The sequence below is a fragment of the Oryctolagus cuniculus genome, chromosome 12 (genome assembly GCF_051225735.1).
Source record: "Oryctolagus cuniculus isolate XC-2025 breed Fujian yellow rabbit chromosome 12, ASM5122573v1, whole genome shotgun sequence".
Taxonomy (NCBI): Eukaryota; Metazoa; Chordata; class Mammalia; order Lagomorpha; family Leporidae; genus Oryctolagus; species Oryctolagus cuniculus.
Genome location: NC_142878.1, coordinates 4,721,036 through 4,740,211, shown reverse-complemented (window position 1 = coordinate 4,740,211; position 19,176 = coordinate 4,721,036). Strand labels below are relative to the sequence as shown.

General features: G+C 41.7%; 1 long non-coding RNA gene across 1 annotated transcript; it reads left to right on the top strand.

Moving 5' to 3' along the window:
• Nucleotides 1-671: 671 nt before the first annotated feature.
• LOC149122920 (uncharacterized) lies at nt 672-12,810 on the top strand. Its single transcript, XR_016218498.1, has 3 exons — nt 672-827; nt 6,084-6,160; nt 12,627-12,810. It is a non-coding gene; the product is annotated as an uncharacterized LOC149122920 (long non-coding RNA).
• Nucleotides 12,811-19,176: the final 6,366 nt, after the last annotated feature.

Below are 19,176 nucleotides of genomic sequence, written 5' to 3'. Positions count from 1 at the left end.
GGTAACATCATCAAACTTCACTTCTCTCTGTTGTCTCAGATCCAATAAAAATTTTCCAAATAGTATTTTGGAAATACTACGAGAGTTTCACTGTTCAGGCACAATCCACCAAAACATTAATAGCAGATTATTCTTTGCTGAAGTTCCCAGCACAGGTCTCAGTCAGAGGTTGCATCCCTGAATATGCCCACTGTGCTTTTCACATGTGTGGTGTATATGCTTATGTGTTTATAATTCAACCTTTTTTGAAATACCTTAACAGTTATTTTTATACCCAAAGTCAACATAGGTCTAGATAAGGAGGACCTTATGTGACAAATGAGATAGGTAGAATTATTAAATTAAAGCTAGAATTCCCAAGTTCAAACCATGGTGTTGTGATAGTGGATGGAAAACTTGGCCCAGTTACCATTTGCTGTCACACACACAAGTGAGTTCAAGTTCTCTCAAGTTTCATTCAGCTCTACTCTTGCTCAAGGTCATTTAACCAAGGAATGGCAGGGTCTCCTTTAGTGTCCTGGTTCTTAGTAACCACTTTGACTTAAAAGACCTTGTAACTAAGGTCAAGATGGAGCTTATTGGAACCACGTGTGGAGTTGCTAATGGTGGCTACAGATTAAAGGCATCAGAAGGATCCAGTACAAATGAGGTGGTGAGAAGAGAATAGGAGTGCTGGGGAAAGTGGGGTGTAAGTGCTACACCTGCTATCCGGGCGGATACAGAGAAGGGGAAGGTAATTCTGCTGGGAGTGAGGAAGAGAAACACAGAAGGAGTGGTGGGGGAGAGAGTTGTTGAGCAGTATCACGCTTTTAAGCAGAAGAGAAAGGGTGAGTTGAAATAATAGAATGATTGACACAGCACAAATAATATGAGTTCTTCTTTTATTATTTGAATCATGTAATGGATAAAAGTCACTTCTGATGAGGAAAAATACTATAGACTTATGAGCATAGAGCAAAAATGAAGACACTGTTTCTGTACCTACTCTTCTCCATAGTCTATGTTTAAGGTAATAAATACCAAGAATCCATATGCCTAAGATGGACCCTGGAGAACTGTAAGAATCTAAATAATGAACCAACAGATAGAAGATACCTCTCTCTCTCGCTCTCGATCTTGCTCTCGCTCTCGATCTTGCTCTCTCCTTCTCTCCTTCTCTCACAGTCTCTCTGTAGTTCTGCCTTTCAAATAAATAATCTTTAGAAAAAAATAAAAAACATGAATTGCTGAATTTTTTCAACTGATTTGTACTTATAAAGAATGTTAAAATAAAAGATATTATGGATATTTTCATACCAACCTGATTAAAAAAATAATCTAAATAATGAAACAAAGGATCAATTTCAGTTCATTAAAGTAGCCAAAGCAGGTTTATAAATTCATCCATTTAAAAAATAAATAGTAATAATAACAATGAGAACAAAAGAGTTTTTTTCCCCCTTAATAATCAATTAACAATGACAACGAAAATTTCTATTTACCCAGAGAGCCCCATTTCCTAAATATTCTGGTTAACTGACATTTTCTCGCTTTATAATGAGTCTTAGTATGGGATGCCACTACAAAAAAATGATAGTCCATGTGGCTTAAAAAAACAGAAATGTGTTTCTTATAGTTTTGAAGACTGGGAGTACAAGAGCAAGCTGTGAGCAGATCTGGGTCTAGGAAGGCTCTGCTTCCAGTTTCCAGGTGACATCTTCTCCTTGTATCCTCACATGGTGGAGAAGTGAGAAAGCTCTCTAGGGTCCACTTACAAGGATTTAAGCTCACTCATGAGAGTTCCATCTTCATAATTTCATCTCCTCCCAAGGACTTCACCTAAAGCCATTTCATTGGTGGTCAGGACTTCAACATCCAGAGTTTGGGAGGGATGCAAATGTTAGTCCACAGCATAAGGGTACTGCATGATTTCCAGTGAGGAGATGCAGAATTATAAAATTATATTCATCCACTTAATTCGACATGAATTTTGCAAGATGAACTTTACTATTGTAAAGTTTTACTACTTCCATGTAAAAAACATTCTTGTTCTAAATGGTTTTGAAAAACAAACAAATCTGGTAGGTGTACATATAGGCTGCTCATTAACAATAATGTTAAATGAGGGAGTCATGGATGATCAGGCTGGCGTGTTGGCTGCACCAGATGGCACTGGGTTCAAATCCAACAGCCTAAGCCAGGGCAGGAGCTGGAGGATATGGTGAGACAGGAATTGTGCAAGAGCCAGCTCTGCACCAGAACGCAGGCATGAGCATCAGGGGCACAACTCTGTCTCTGAGTTCAGCTGCAGCATCGAGGGATGAGGCGGGGACAGGCCTGGCTGCTGGTGAGAAGACTGGCTATGGCATTGTGCCCTCCCAGGTCATTGTGCCAGGTGCTGTGGCTTGAACGCTCCCCTCCGAAGCTCACGAGGAAGCTCTCCCTCGTTATGAGATCTGAGGCGCAGGGATCAAGTGGGATATTTCAGGCTTTGCACTCACAAACTGATTAACCAAGTCACATGATTAGTTAACTAATGGATTAACAGGTTAATGAGTTATCTCAAGAGTGGGACTGCTTTAAAAGTCGTCTGTCACACGTTCCTTTTCTTGCCATACGACTCCTCAGATTCTGCCATCATCAGCAATGGGGACCTCTTGATCTCAGACCACAACTGTGGGCCAAAGGAACTTATTTTCTTTATGACTTAGGCAGTCTGTGGCAGTGTGCTGTCAGCAACGGAAAATGGGCTAAGACGCCAGTGGTGCAATTTCAAGGAGGTTAGTTAAACTTTGTGAAGCTCAGATTCCTTGCTTATAAATAAGAGAAATAATAGTGCTTACCTCACAAGTTTTTTTGAGAGGTTTAAATGGATGAAGCATGTAACATATTCAGCACAGTGTTTAACACACCCTGAGTATGCAATAGATGTTAATGGTTATTATTGATAAATTGGACAAAAATTCAAGAGAGCAAGGTTGACCTAGATAGGGACAAAGAATAGGAGTAGGGGTAGGAGAGAGCCCCAGAAAGACTGGAAACCATCCATGGCAACCTGGTTTACCCACCTAGTTCACCTTCTAGAATAACAACAGCAGTGACAGCTACCATTTCAAAGCCTCCACCACAAGCCAAGCCTTGCTCTTAGCACTTTACATAATGTTGTGGGTGACCCTGTGCCTGGCTGGGAGACTGCCTGCCTAGCCAGTGCAGGAGGTTAAGAGGGTATGGCACACCATGCCTCCCAGAAAGGGCCCTATGACCTGACTATTAGCAGGCGGCAGATCAACAGGCACATTTCCCCTACCCCCACTTCTTTCTGAAGGGCCTTGCAATTGTCAATCAGGTAAATGGCTCCCAGGTGTGGCCCAGACCATAAGGATTACCTGGAAGGCTACGTAGGCTACATGACCTCCAAGCTGATTGGAGAGCACAGCAGTGCGAATATCAGCTTATCCTATAGAATTAGTGTTGCCTGAACTGGCTACGCCCCCTCTACCTGCCCTTTAAAAGCTTGTGGCTGATTGTTAATAGACGGACGTGCTCACTGAAACTTGTCTCTGGTGCTTCTTGTCGAAGAACGCCATCACCCCACCATCCCAGCAGTGCAGGCCTTCTAGGACGAGTCCCCACAGTGTAATTTTCACAATGACCTTATGGAGTAGAACCAAAGCAGCAGGGTTGTCATTCACTAAACTGCAGTTAAAGCCCAAAGAGCAAGGAGGCTTCTGGCAGACGATGGTTCCACTCTTGCCTTCATTTAGACATGTGCCTTAGTCCAACACGTTGAAGAGCATAATCACTCAGGGATGGAGACCAGTGAAGTCCAAGTTCACTCAGATCAGATCACTTAATGGTGAAGAAAATTGGGACCGGTGCTGTGGCATGGCCTGAAGTGCTGGCTTACCATACGGGTGCTGGTTCAAGTCCTGGCTGCTCCCTACTAGTGTGCCTGGGAAAGCAGCAGAGGATGGTCCAAGTCCTTGGGCCCCTGTACCCATGTGGGAGAGCTGGAGGAAGCTCCTGGCTCCTGACTTTGGATGAGCCCAGCTCCAGCCATTGTGGCCACTTGGGGAGTGAACCAGTGGATGTAAGACCTCTCTCTCTGCCTCTGCCTCTCTGTAACTCTGCCTGTAAAATAAATTAATAAATCTTTAAAAAAAATTAGTGAAGAAATGCAAGAAATGTTCCACAAATAAACCTCTCCTTGATGGGTGATCTTGAACAGACAGGCGATGTGGCTTCTGACCTAGTAGATGAACTGGCAAAACACAGATATCACGGCTAAGTCTGAGGTTCACGTCAGGTTCTATTCCTTGGCCCTGCAATGCTTGCCAGCCTGGGCATTTGGCTTCATCTGATGTAGTTGCCAGAGTGGCCCAGAAATCAATGCCAAGGCAAAGAGAAAGCTTTTAAAAGAGATTTGTTGAAATTCTGTCACAAGGTCCTATCAACAATTCCTGTCTCCTTCCTGCATCCTGTTATAAATTGTAATCTATATTCTATCTACCGCACACACATCATTATTCTTTTGTACGATGTTCTTGACATCTTCCCTTGATTGCTTTTAAATACTTTTCAGCTTATTATTGTGTCTTATCTTGCTTTTTGTCTTAACTTGTTTGGTTTGGTGGCACCTTCCCCTTTCAGGAATCAGATGACCTTGTTAGCCTTTGAGCCACCCCTTTCTTAATACCCAAAAGCTGATCTCTCTATAGGTTCCTTATTTTAATAGGAAATGAATGTGAAGGGTTTCTAAGATTATTTTTAAGATTCTAATGAATGTGAAAAAAAAACAATATAGTAACAAAAACACCAACTGGATAATGTTGACATATTTGACATAATGATTCCATGATCTTTAATCAATTTTGAAAATATTATCAATGGGAAGGTAAATCATAATTATGTGACTTTATACTGTTTTAGAATTGTAGCATAGTATTTATACTTTTGCAGATATGAAAAGCACTACAAACCTAGGAGAGAGAAAAAATTACTTAGTTGTCTCCATTTTCTTAGACTGTCAGATCTTACACATCGATCCCTTTCCCTAGTCTTTCTAATATAATACTTTCTCTTTCAGTAATATGCCAAAGTATTGGTCTCAAATGAGAATCAAGATACATCTTTCAGGACCTTAGAATATCTGGGTGAAAAATGAATCATCTTAATGTAGTCTAAGTAACGCCAAATACAGAAATGGTTGGAAACATCACTAATGTTGGTGTCATAGAAATAAAACAACTAGTTGATAGTTGAATTGTTCACTTTCCAGTAAGGTGGTTCAGCATTGCAAGAATCTCCTTGGTTCACCTTTTTCTCTACTTGAACCTTGAGCTCTGATTTTAGCTGTCCATTATTTTTTGGGTCTGCCTCAAATCATTTGAGAAGCCAGGGCTCCCTTCCAATGAGTGACCCAACCCATTAGTATAGTGCAGCTCACCTCTTCTGAGACTCCCTCAAGGATTTTGCCTATTGCTGTGACAATGAAAACCTCTTGACAGTCTCTCTCTCTCTCTCTCCCTCTCCCTCTTTCCCTCTCCATCTTCCCCTCCTTCTCCATCTCCCTCTCTGTCATACACACACACACACATTCATACATTCATGCATACACCCAAGTCATCACATGCAGTTTTTAATCCATGTAACTCTTACTTATGGGAAGCATCCATTGTTTTCAGGGACCCCTTAGAGAACTCTGAGATAACCTGCTGTTATGGGTTGGGTGACCTAGTGTACTTCACAGATATATTTTGAAGGATCCCAAAGCAGAGTAAGTGGCTTTGTTAGCCCTGCAGGAGGTGCCAATCAAAGTGGGGCAAAGAGCAGTTGCTGTGCACAGAAACCCCCAATCTTCATCCAAGCAGCACTCTTGATCTTCACCCCTGGCCAATGCTCCACTTCTTCCCTACAGAATCAAACTCAGTGAGCCAGTGAACCTCCTCCCAGGCTGTCGCTGTGCAGGGGGGCTGTCTTTACTCTCCCGTGAGTCCCTGGCCGGATCCCTGTCTTTTGGAATTCATTCTTGCCTCTGCCACACTGGAGTGACTTGTGACCAGGGGTTGTATCTTATCATCTGAATAGGCCCCCAAATTTTCCAGGTGCTCGGCAATTCATCAGCCCGATGCTACCTAACTGAAGGCTTCTCTACTCTCAAGCTGACAAATGTCCTCCATGGGTAAGTTCTAGCAGGTGAAGGCAAATTGGCCACATCTATGATTCTGAAAGCCACCGAGAGGCCACTGTGTGTTCTGATCCAAGCCCTCCTTTCATATGGGAGCTTCACTTTTTAGAAGTGAGAGTTGACTTAAGATGATGGAATTAATGGGGCAAAGTTAGTGGATGGAGGCAACTGGGTTCACAGCTGCTGAGCATAGTGAGGGCATAAGAACTCTCACTGAATTGCAGGTGGATAACTTGTTTCCCAGATCCCTGACAGAGAGGGCTGATGTCTTTTAGTCAGTCACTCAAACAACCATTTGGGGGTCTGCAGTGAGCTAGGTACTGAAGGAACCAAAAGGAGCTGAAGAGAAAGAAGGCAGCAGCCTTTGTTTTGTTGTGAAGCATAAAAATGCATACTACAGCTGTGGCAAGCTCTGTGGAAAGGATGGGGAGAGGTGTGGAACATGCTTGGGCTTCTTCAATGTTTGTGTGGGGGCCAGAGGGTCTGCAGTGAGTTCACTGCAGGCAGATGACCTGGAATTTTGGTGCTGGGAGAGGAGGAAAGGTCAAATACAAACACGTTGGGGCCAGGTGTACAAATGAGAAATGGGACATCCAGTTTAAAATCACAGTGGCAACTCTGGACATCTGTTTTAAAGCAGAAGGAAACACAGACAGTTATCCTGACTTTCAAATACTGTAGGACAAAGCCTGCTATGTGGAGGCACCCTATTAACATTTATTGGTTAACGTAGCCTCCAGGGAAAACATTTCCATAGCCTATCAGCCCAGCTTCCATTGAAGGTAGAAAGCAAGTTGAGTTTTTGGTGTGTGGCCACTGGAGCCCTAAGCTAGTCACCGCTGCATAGATGACTGCAATCATTGAACTTGCAGAAAAGGAGGTTTCAGGGTCACGTTCAAATCCCAGCTGGCTTGGAGATCATGTGAAACAGGAGCACGGTCCCGAGGAGCATTCTCTGAGAGAAGGGTGCGGGCAGCTTCTGTCCCCGTGACAGGACCTCGTCAGGGTTCCAGTGTCCCCCTTCTACACAGACTGCTGTCTGCTTGGGAAGAAAGCCAGGTCAGGGCTGAGTTTAATGGCCTTTTCCGTTTCTCTCTCAACAAAGATTAAAGTTTATTAGTGGTGCATTCCAATCTTATTAAACACTGAGTGGCCCCCATCAGAAATTTCAGGAAGTGAGGGACATAGTATCCAACACAATACAAATCCTTTTGTGTTTCTTCTGCAAAAAGGGGTGAGTTAGGCCTTCAAAAAGCGAATGAGGTAGCTTTAATAATAAGAAGGGGAAAAATAAAAGGGGAAGGGAAGAAAGGTGCTTCAGTTGTCTCGGCAGCTGATCAACAAAGGAGCAGTCGTGAGCTGTAACCTCTTGGAGCCGCAGTCTGGAACATGACACATGTCAGCCTATGATAAATGGTGTGGAGTGTGTGCAATTTCAAGCGCAATGCCCTTGAGATGCGCAGGACCCCGATCGCAAATGTTATTGTTAAATTAAACCTTAAAGGAAGGATCGGAGAGGGGGTGGGGTATATATATATATATATAGAGAGAGAGAGAGAGAGAGAGAGAGAGAGAGGAAGACATAAAAGGCAAGGTGGGGAAGAAAACTTCCTATTTTTCCCTTAACAAAATAAAACAAACAAACAAAATACCTCAAAAACAGACCAAGACATGAGACTTGTGTTTGTTATTTCCTTCATTCAGTGTTCTAGTCTACAGTACCCTGACTGGTGCAGCTAACTTACAGCATCTGGTTTACCCGTTTACTCTGCATTTCTTTCTTATCTTTGGTCATCTTGTAGCACTGACCATGCGTCCAGTCGTAACCTTCTGAGTGTAAGCTGTGTGTGTGTGTGTGTGTGTGTGTGTGATGGGTATTTATGCAGCACTAAAGGTTGACAGGCTCTCTCCCCACCCACTCCTGCTGACAGACCTCCAACATGGACACTTAGGAATTCCATGGGGCAATGATAGGTGGAATGGGTGCAGCACAGGAGAGGAGGGATGGTGGAGGAAGGGGGATGTGGTTGAAACTGTTTACTTCCCAAGGCTCGAAGCATTCAGTGGTACGAGGAACATAGGAATTTAGCTAGAGAGATAACTACGGAAAAACCACAGAAGTAAACTCAGAGTCAAGCTGCTTTCATGGAGACTGAATCATCAGAACCATGTGAGGGCAGGTGTTTGGTGTAACAGTGAAGATGCTTCTGGGACACCTGCATCGCATATCAGAGTGCCTGAGTTCTCATCCCAGCTCCAATCCCATCCCGCCTCCCTTCTCCTGAGCACACTGAAGGGCAGCAAGAATCACTCAAGCGCTTGGGTCCCTGCCGTAACATGAGAGGCTCAGATTGAATTCCTGGCTCCTAGCTTCAGGCTGACCCAGCCCTGACTGCTGCTGGCATTTCGGGGATAAAGCAGTAGATGGAAGATGTTTTTCTGTCTAGGTCTCTCTGTTTATCAAATAAAATAAATAAATTAACTGAATTTTTAAAAAATGTTGAATAATTGAAACAGCATCTTTGTCATGTGACCATACCTGCCAGTCACAAGGCACTGCTCCCCTCAAGGTGTAATGTGTCGTTATTGGTCTTGCAGTGACTGAAGTAGACGGATCGGCCAGCAAGGAAAAGATGTGATCATGCTCTGGATAAAGTCCAAGCTCAAAGGAGTGATTTACTTTGCTTCTCCCCACAACATATTTAGATGAAAGAATGTTTAATAGAAGAGGAAAAAACCCAACTCACAAAAGAAAGGGCACCCAAGGCTTGTTTTGTGCATTTTGGCCAGGGTTGCCTAGCATCTCTGAAAATGAGAATCCTTTTTTGGTCTTTTGGAAAAGTTCACCAAAGTTTCTTGTTATTAAAGAAAATAAACATCAGACAAAACAGGACTTTATCAAAACTATAAATAATTCAATGCAGATGGATTTAAAAAGCAAGCAGATTTTCAGAGTGTGGAACGCTGCAGGGTTTGGGTGGAAACAGAGAGGGAATATAAACAGAAGAAAAGAAATGAAATTATGAACTTGTTGAGAAAAATAAATAGGCACATAAAACTAATTGGAAAGAAAATAAAGAGAACACTCGGAGAACGAGAAGCTTCCCAGATCTCTGTGCTGTTGCATGTTGCCTGCGTCCGTTGACTACAGATGACCCTGCTGAACACAAGCATTGACTGTAGGCACCGTGGCAAACAGGGACAGGCTCTCGTTCCATGTCACAAAGTCAAATCCGTGTCCAGAACTCAGTGTTCTGGGTTCACAGCCCAGTGCTGTTTCAACCACAAGGTACCATCAGTGGCAGTGACCTCTACCCAGCAACTCAACTACAACATAAAACTCAACTCACTCTGAACCCAGTACCAATTCACCACTCAATAAAAGTGACTCAGCAATTCCTTTACTCCCCCAAACAAGTCAAAAAAAAAAAAAAAAGAAAAAAGAAAGAAAGAAAGAATGTTGAAAGGATCAGAGAGGAGCCTGGGGTCTGATGCCTCAAGAAATGTGAGAGAGAGAAATGTCTCTAGACAGGTCATGCTCCCGGAATTCTGCAGAGAAAAGCTTCCATGGCCACAAGGGCCGTCGTTTCTTGGTCAGAGTCCCTGGCTTCGGCTTTGCAGGCAGGAAGAGCACAGGGGAAGGCACTAGCTTGGGCTTCCCAGGTGGTGCAGAGGGAGCCTCCCACGGCTGCCCTGTTGGCTGATTCTCAAACTGGTTTCACTGCGGCTCCTGCTTGCTTCCCTCGCTCTAGCCTTTGCAGACATATAAAACTTACTGTCAGTCCCTTATTGACTTATGAAAGGTGCATCCATCAAGTCTCACATTGAGTTATGTGTGCCAGGTAACAGCAAAAGAGAAACCTTTTTTTGTCTAGGCAATAACATTGAATCTTTACTGCGAGTCATATAGGGGATGAAACCAGCTTGCTAAATACACAAAAGAATCAGTTTCTAATCAGTCAACAAACATTTTACACATATCTTCTGTAGAAATGTTGCTTTGGTCGTTCTGAGAGGTGGAAAACAAAATTAAAAACTCACCGATAGCCTACACTGGATGCCATAGCTGCAGTCAGCAGTCACATGGGATAAACGTGACCACTTGGACAATCCACTGTCATGGCTCTTTTCAAAGATTAAGTCTTTTTTATTTGACCAGTGAGCCAAGATGTATGTACAAGAAGTAATTATCATACCACCTGCTTATATCCATTGGAAAGTCACAGATTCAAATATTACCTATAAAGCACTGTGAAATGTAATCAAAATGTTATGAGAACGGCTTTGAATTTTTAAAAAACTATTGATTGATTTCAGAAGCAGAAAACAGAAAGATGGGAGAAACAGGGATACAGACAGAGAAAGGAGAGTTCCCATCTGATGATTCACTCACCAAATACCCCCTTATGGCAGGGGCTGGGCTGCAGCCAAAGTCAGGGGCTAGGAATGCAATCCAGGTCTCAGGAACTCAATTACTTGATTAGTCTCATCTCTCCTTCCCTTCCCTTGCTGCCTCCCAGTATCTGCATTAGCAAGAAGCTGAGGTCAGAAGCCGCAGATAGCAATCAAACTCAGGTGTTCTGATGTGGGATGCAGGTTTCTTAACCATTTAGCTAAACATTTGATTCTGTATCTTCAGGAGGGAAATCAGACTTCCTTCCATCAAACTATGTCATTTTACCTTACTTCATACACAAGTCATTTCTTTTCCAGCCTCTTAAATACTGTTGACACAAATTTGCAAAATCTATGTCACAATTCCTTTCCCTATGACATGTGTCTCCTACCACCGCCCTGGCAGCTTCTTAGTATCCTCCATCTGGAACTAAGAATCAGTCTTTCAGGAAAGCCAATGTCTTAGGAGGGAACCTTTTTGTTCAGTCAATGATTAGGGTCATTGCTACTATCGTGTTTTAAATGATACATTTGCAATCAAATTCCAATTGCCAATTACCACAGCTAGCAGCCCTAACTTAGAGTGATTTAGAAAATCTGATTATTACTGACATATGCATGCATTGCTTGAAAGAGGAGTAAAACGACTTCACCAAAAGTAGTTTTTACGTGATCATGACGTGAAGGTCATCCACCCTGAGTGAAGAACATCCAATAATAATAATAATAATAATAAAGTTTTATTTTTGTACTGATTTTCTGAGTCTGATTCTTAGCTCCAGTCCTTCCTTATGCATTGCCAACATCACTGACTAAATCCAAGACTAATGCAAATTCTACTGACTTAAGTTTTCAGCGTCATACAACTTTGCTGTCCCAGGATAATAGGAAGTCAACCCAGCAAATGAAAGAATCGGCCCTGGAAGATTAAAAAAAGATGTTCAGAGTGGCCTTCTTGCTATGTCTCTAGGTCACCACTTGATCGTTAGTCTTATTTTCTGTGAGTTAATTCCCTCAAAAGGCTACTCATTCTCTAGTCCCTACAAATGCACCTTCTACCAGTATTCCATTGAAAACTGTATCATCTGGTAATAGGGAACTTCTTTCTTTGCACCTTCTATGAGCTGGCTTGTTCCTACTCCCATCACTGGTTGCTGTTTCTGGAGTGACTTTTCCCTCTGCTCCTCATATATGAGGAGAAATTCAGGTTATCTGTGAAGAACCTCCAACACGCCGTGAACTTCTAAAATTGTGACTGCCTTTCCTTGCTCTCTTTCCCCAACTCCGCAACACTGGCTGACCACCTGCTACATCCGAAACACTGCGCAGGTGTCAGCTGTTCTGGTTAGCTGGAAGACACGATCTTTATTTTTAAGGACACTGTAGTCACTTTGTTTTTCTTTCTTCTTTCCATGTGGCCACACCACATCAACCTAAAGTTATTTAGGCCACATCTATGGTCACAAGACACAGCAGGCACTGCATGGATCCCAGCCATGTTTGTTTCAACTCCATAGCTTCCGTATGTGGCACAACTTAATGAAGGTTTGTTAAATTGTTTGTAAAATCCACAGTGTCAAGATAGAGAAAGGATAACTCCTCTAGAATGAATAATAAGGAAGACAATTCATAAATAAAACGATGGATGATGAAGCTGAAAGAATTGACCGGGGCATGGCTTATTCCAGTCTCCCTTCCTAGGCCCCAGAACTGGCTCTCATCCCCCCACCAGGGAAGGCTCCAGATGCTATGGCTCAACTTCATAAACTCTGTTTGTTCCTATCACTCTTTGCTGCCGCCAATGGCCTTACATTATTAGTGTTGACTTTCAATTAGTGTCAGTTTTCCAAAAATAATATTTTCAGGAAGTTTCTATCTAGATTCCAAACAGACTTGCCACTGAGATGAAAATGTTCAGAGAGACTCAGTCACGCTTGAAGAAAAAGCTTTGATAAAAGTCAACAGTCAATGCACATCTCTCAGTATTAAACACATTAATTACAGTTATGTTTCCCTTCTTCATCGAAAATATAAAACTCATAGGCTTATTTCTTCAATTCTACAGGCTGATTTTACAGCTCTGGGTATGATAGTGCAAAACGGCAGTCTCATTTAGACAAATGAAATTCCATTAAATTGGATCAAGAAAGAAGCATAAACCTATGGTGATTAAAAAAACAGATGAGAAATTCTTTTTCATAGAGAATGCCTAATCACTGTGGAAAATTCAAATGAGGACCCATAGGGAGGAAAAGGTAAGAAGAAAAGTTGTGTGTGTGAGAGAGAGAATGTGTCAAACATATTTCAACACAATGTGGGTGTGTATATATATATATATATGTCTGTGACCTATAAATATACACACATATATTTAATATGCATACATATATATGCACTCATATGCACAAATGAGTATATTTTTCCCACTCACAGTAGAATAAGAATGCTTTTTTCAAATTGACTAAAATTTTTAAAAGGATTCAGTGAATTTAAAGCTCTGGGTAAGTGGGCATGTGGGACCTCAAGGTGAGCTGCCACTTGAGACAATCTAATCCTGTAATGGTATATTGGGGTTCAAGTCTCAACTCTGCTTCTTATCCAGCTTTCTGCTGATGAACACCCTTGGAGACAGCACGTGGTGGCCTAAGTAATTGGGCTTCTGGCACCCAAGTATGAGAGCCAGATGGAGTTCCTGGATCCTGGATTTGGCCTGACCCGGCCCTGGCTGTTGTGATCATGTGGGGAGTGAAGCAGATAGAATAAAACTCTCTCTCTCCTGTTCTGTTTGAAATTCTCTGTCACTCTGCCTTCCAAATAAATTACAATAAATAAATAAATAATAACTAATAGAGTACAGAAAGTGTAATGTATAGGAGTAAAATTGACATTTTGAGATTTGATGATTGTTTATAGCCCTCGTCTCTACTGTTGAGGAACAATGTTTTTATCTTCTTACTATTTGTTGAATTCTTTACTTAGTGTAGGGTTAATCTTTTGAGCATAAAGTAAACTGAAAGCAGATCATTGTAAAAATTAAGAGAGGGAATAAGAGAGGAAGAAGGAGGAAGGGTGGGAGCATGGGTGGGAGGTAGGGTAGGGTGGGAAGTAACACTATGTTCCAAAATCTGTATATATGAAATATAAGAAGTTTGTGTACCTTAAATAATTTTTTTAAACTTTTTATTTAATGATTCATAGATACAAATTTAGGAATACAGTAGTTCTTTTCCCCTACCCACTCCCCCCCTCCAATTCCCATCCCACCTCCCTCTCTTTCTTCATTATGGTTCATTTTTAGTTTGACTTTATTATATACAGAGGGCCAGTTCCACGCTAAGCATAGACCTCAACAGTTTGCACCCATGCATACACACAACATATACAGTACAGTTTGGGAACAAAATTTTCAGTCAATTCTCATAGTATAACTCATTAGGGACGGAGGTCCTATATGGGAGTAAGTGCACAGGGACTTCCCTGTTACTTTAACAATTAACACTCTTATTTATGACATCAGTGATCATCCAAGGCTCTTGCCATGGGCTGCCAAGACTATGGAAGCCTTCTGTAACCGTAGACTCCATCGGTATTTGGACATGGCCGTAAGCAAAGTGGGTGTTCTCTCCTCCCTTCAGAAAAGAGTACATTCTTCTTTGATGACCCTTTCTTTCCACTGAGGTCTCACATAGATCTTCTGTGTAGGATATTTCTTAAATAAAATTTTAAAAAAGCAAAAATTAAAGTTAAAAAATTTAAAGAAACATTGCATAAAGCCCCGAGGTATATCACAAAGTAACTGATGCAATTTCCCTAATGCATATCTATTTTTCAAATACGTGCTTTAATTTTACTTATGATACTAACTTATGATAAAGTTCAACTATACATGAATATGTGTATGTGAAATTCAGATATCTTGAAAATGATATTTTACCTACTCTGCAGCATAGATATTCTATGATGTCTTCATAACAAGACCCTAAAAGTGTTGCTTTGTAGCTACGTCATATCTGTTATCTCTACATGTAAGACTGTAAAGAATGATAGTTTATTTACTGTGTTTGCCTGGAGAATGAGGCGTAACAGTTCCAGAAAATAGGCTTGTGCTGGTTTAAAGGCTCTAGCACCTGTACTTCCCTGATCTTAAATGAGTCTTTCAGTTGTTTCCCCTGCAAGATGAGGCAGCCATCCTCTGCACAGACTCACGTGAATATAAAAAACACTCCTTCACGTGTACAAGCACTGACTGTCCGCTGCACATCATTCCATGGGCCCTCATCTTCCATTTATCATCCTGACAACAGCTCCAGAGAAGAGAAATGATCACACCCATTTTACAGATGCCCTTGGGGGATACTGAAGTAAAACCTCTTGTTTCTGGGGCGGGCAGCATTGGAAAGAGCAGACAAACCTTGAGATGAGCTCTGTTTGATGATGGAGCCTGAAGTGGCCATCATGAGTCCAGTGTAGCTTTCCCTGTAAAGAGAACTGTCTCCATTAAAGAACACCAAAAGAGGTAAGCACAGATAAAGTGCATAATAAGTTGTCAGCAGCTTGTCCCCCCCACCAGCTGGGTGCCACCAGACACAGCACTCCACTTCCTTCAATGTTTGTCTTTGACAGGGAAAGGTTCTCTGTACCAGGGAAAAGTACTGGGAGCTGCACTTCATCTGAACTGTGATGTCTGAGGTTAAGAAGGAGGTTTTACCCTTTAGGAAGGGAAATGCAAACATGGATGGACACTGCACGTGAGGCGCCCTCGACTTGATGTCTTCTCAGCAGCTCATAAATATGTTGATTGTGATTGTTGGCTTTAATTCTGCAGGAAATGATTTTCTGTTTCACCAGACTCGTGTAGAAAGACATTCAGGGCTGCCTTTTCAGAAGTTTAAAGGGCAGAGATCCATGTCAACTGGTGCCAGATGTGAGTGAAGTATACAAGGAAATTGGACACTGCTTGCCCTGCATGGATCCTGTGTTTCCTGGCCACTAGACACACAACCTAGAGTTACATCACCTCCCCTAGGCAGCACGGACTGCCCTGTTGAGATGTCTGTCTCTTCCATTAACTTTGCTGTTTTCCGCTGGAGAGTGTGTTGCTCCTCTGGGACTGATTCTTTCAAGAATGAGGAAGCCTCCTGACATTTGAGGAGGAAGAAGAGAGTGTGATGGGTTGGGGTCATTTTTACCTTTGAACCTCAAAGACAGCAGTATCTACATGATAAATACTTTTTCTAACAGAAGGTAGCTTAGAGGAATTTTTCAGAACTGAGTTTTATCCTGAATTGATGGAGAACCCAAATGCTTAACCTCCATGGGAGGTACGGTGATGTGGGAGGAAATGGTGACCCTCACACCATTGCCATAGCTGGAGCATTTGGAGTGGACATTTAGCATCATCGAGAACCTGTTCTACCTCCTGTCAAGACTACAGCTGCAGAGGTCAGGTCTGCCCCTGGATTTCTATACCCCTCCCCTGTGCTGGGAGCTCATGAGGTTGAAGTTCACTTTATTATATGACAAAAATGCACCTTGAGACTGAGGGCAGCCTTCTGTCTTTGCTTTGTCAGCTTGTCTGTGACCTTTTGGCATCATCAACGTTGATGAGAGTGCTCATGTGGCACTGGAGGCGATGAGTTTCTGATGGGAAGCACAGGAAGAGGCAGAGGTTCACACCCATGACTGTCTCCATCCTAGCACCCACACAAGTAGAAAAAAAAACTGGATCATTCTTCTTTTTTTATGGCTGACACTTTTATCCATCTCAAAAATAAAATGACCTAATTTGTACTTTGGGTTTCAACACATGTCAAAGCCAACTGCAAAGTCAGTGCTTCTGGATCTTCTAAGTTAATATCCCCTTCTCGGTGCTTCGAAAGAACTTGGTCAACTCCTAAAGCATCTCTGATATGAAGTTGTGGTTGTTCTTTGTATGCCTATCTCTTCCACTGGAATTTGAGTCGAGTTGCTTTTGTGGTTCCAAATCCATAATGTTCGTTACATAGTAGTAATTCAGCAATCTCAGGAAATAACTGAGTGGTCTGTAAATCAGTATGCATTTGCAAGTTTTAAATGAGTTAGGAATTATGTCAAGGCCCATACTTCTTTCAAACATCTTCCATATATAATGCTAACTAAAAGATCTCTAAATTTTGTAACTAAAGAGCATTGCTTAACAATGTTAAGATACCTTTCAGTTGTATTTTACTTGCTATTGACTGTCCTACTGAAATACGTGAATGTCTAGTGAGTATAGGGACTACAGCTAGTTGAGGTCAGGCATCTTGTCCTCAGAGGACAAACACATAGTCTATGTTCCATAAATGTTTGTTGAATGAGCCAGGGAACAAAAATACTTCACTATCACGAATGGTACCCATTAACTCATGACTTTGTGGAAGGCTGTTCTTGGGGATGGGTGATCTCAGGGTAGGGAGGGCGGTGTCCTAGCTTTCTGAAAATGTAAAATCCTAAGTTGAAATTTTGTAACAGTGACTTTAATAAATATTCATGGTTTTTGCATTCCACTTCTGTTTGGATCCTCTGAGGTCTCCATGGAGGCAGAGGAGAAAAGTTGTACTTGGTTTAGGGCTGGACACAGTGCCTGGACCATGATAGGTCCCCAGTCAATTTCTGGGTCATAAGCAAATGACTGTGTGAAAATACTGGGCTTTCAATGATGTTTTGCTTCCTACGTCCAGTATAGTCTGCAAGGTTATATTCACTAATCACAGCACCATCTACTCAAATCCTTCTGTTACGTCACTGTCATTTGTGGGGTGCTCCCACCCATCTCTCTTTTATCATTGATGACTGAGGGTGGATTGAAGAATGATGAAGACTTTATCTGCTTCCTTAGAATGATTGTTATTAAAAGACTATAAAGAAAATGCTTTTGAAATCACCTTTTCCCAGGGGCAGACATTAATTCAATCACAGGAAAATACGCATCAGAGCACTGAGGTTTAGTTGGTGGTCTCAGCCCAAAAGGTAATTCGCGTGCAAACTTAATCTTTTGGTCACTGCTCTGAATTAAGCCCAGGCTAATGTTACTTGAAAGAAGAGGATCTAGAGTTAGGGTTTTTACACCTTCACTCATAGTGTGTAGGATCTGGGGGAAAGCATGTTATTCCATGAAATCATTATTCACAATAAAATCTGTTTATAAAGGAGGAAATGTGGAGTTACTCACAAAGGGAAATTTACTAGATACAAAGATTATCAAAATATCTTAGCAGATTCCTATAAAAATACAAATGCGTGCTGTAGAGAAAGGTGCATGATCCTGGAAAAGGCAGAGCTGTTTCAGTTTATCCAAAATATCTCTTCCTAAAAGAAGGAATTTCCCTCTGTTGAGTTTCATTTTCCTCATCAGTTGTTGCAGTAAAGTGCCATTCAGTGAGGTTGTTGAGTGGGTTAATAATGAAAATATCTCCAAGAATGTCTGCCACAAGATTATCCCACTACTCTTCCCTTGGAAGAAAAGAATCACAAATACAGATTCTGGTAGATGGTCTGGGTGCCATGACTGTTCATTTTGACAAGGATTATATATGAGAATCAGAGAACTGGACAGAAATTTAGACATGACAAAATCCAGAGGTTTCCAAATATTTTATTTATTGAGAAAATGTTTTTAAAATCATATATTACAATATATGAAACAACTGGAATTGAGTTGCTACAATGGAAACAAGGGTAGGGGTCGCAGAGTGCCAAGCTCTCGGCTTCTCCATGCAGTCCCCCAAGATGGTTCATCCACCCAGGAAGCTCGGCACTGAGCCACTGGGCTCTGAGAACCATCACAATCCTTTCACTCAGTGTGAACCTCTGTGCCCCTCACTCCTCTGCCAACAGATTTTGAGTGTAGATGAATGACTCAAGTGGACTTAAATGATTTGCCCAAGGCCATTCAGTTGATTAGCAGCAGAATAGAAAATAAACACAGATTTCTTATCTATTCATCTAACACTCATCCAGTCATGCTGTACTATATCAGTCAGAGTAGGCTGCTTTGCTCCCACAAGAGTAAAATAGCTGTGTGGCTTAAATCTCCCTCACATAACACAACCATTTCTAGTTTAGTGAGGGGCTCTTCATGGAGTCCTCATCTAGGGACTTGAATTGATAGAAGCGCCATCATTAGGAATTTCCTATTGTGACAACAAAGGGAAGAAAAAGTTGGAGAGGTAAGCACTAGTGATTAGATCCTTTTACATAAAAAAGACACAATCTCTTTCGTGTCAGTGATCAAAGGATCATCAAGAAACAAACCTCAATACAAGCAAATGGGGAAGTGCACTCCTGGAAGGAGGGAAGATAACAGTAGACTCTGTCCACAGTCACTGATTGAGTATTTATGCATTTTAATTTTATATTAGAATAAATCACATTATAGCTTTATATAGTACTAAAATACAGAAATAGACTTAAAGCAAAGTTGTGTCATGACAGCTATAGAGCTATATGCATATTTTATTACAATAGTAGTCATATAAACTTGAAAGTCTCTTTTGACCTGAAATTCTTGCAAGGTAGGAATTGTCCCAGAAAGACAGCATATCTTGGATACTTGAATTAGTAAAACCACAATGGGGGACTTTTTAAACAATCTG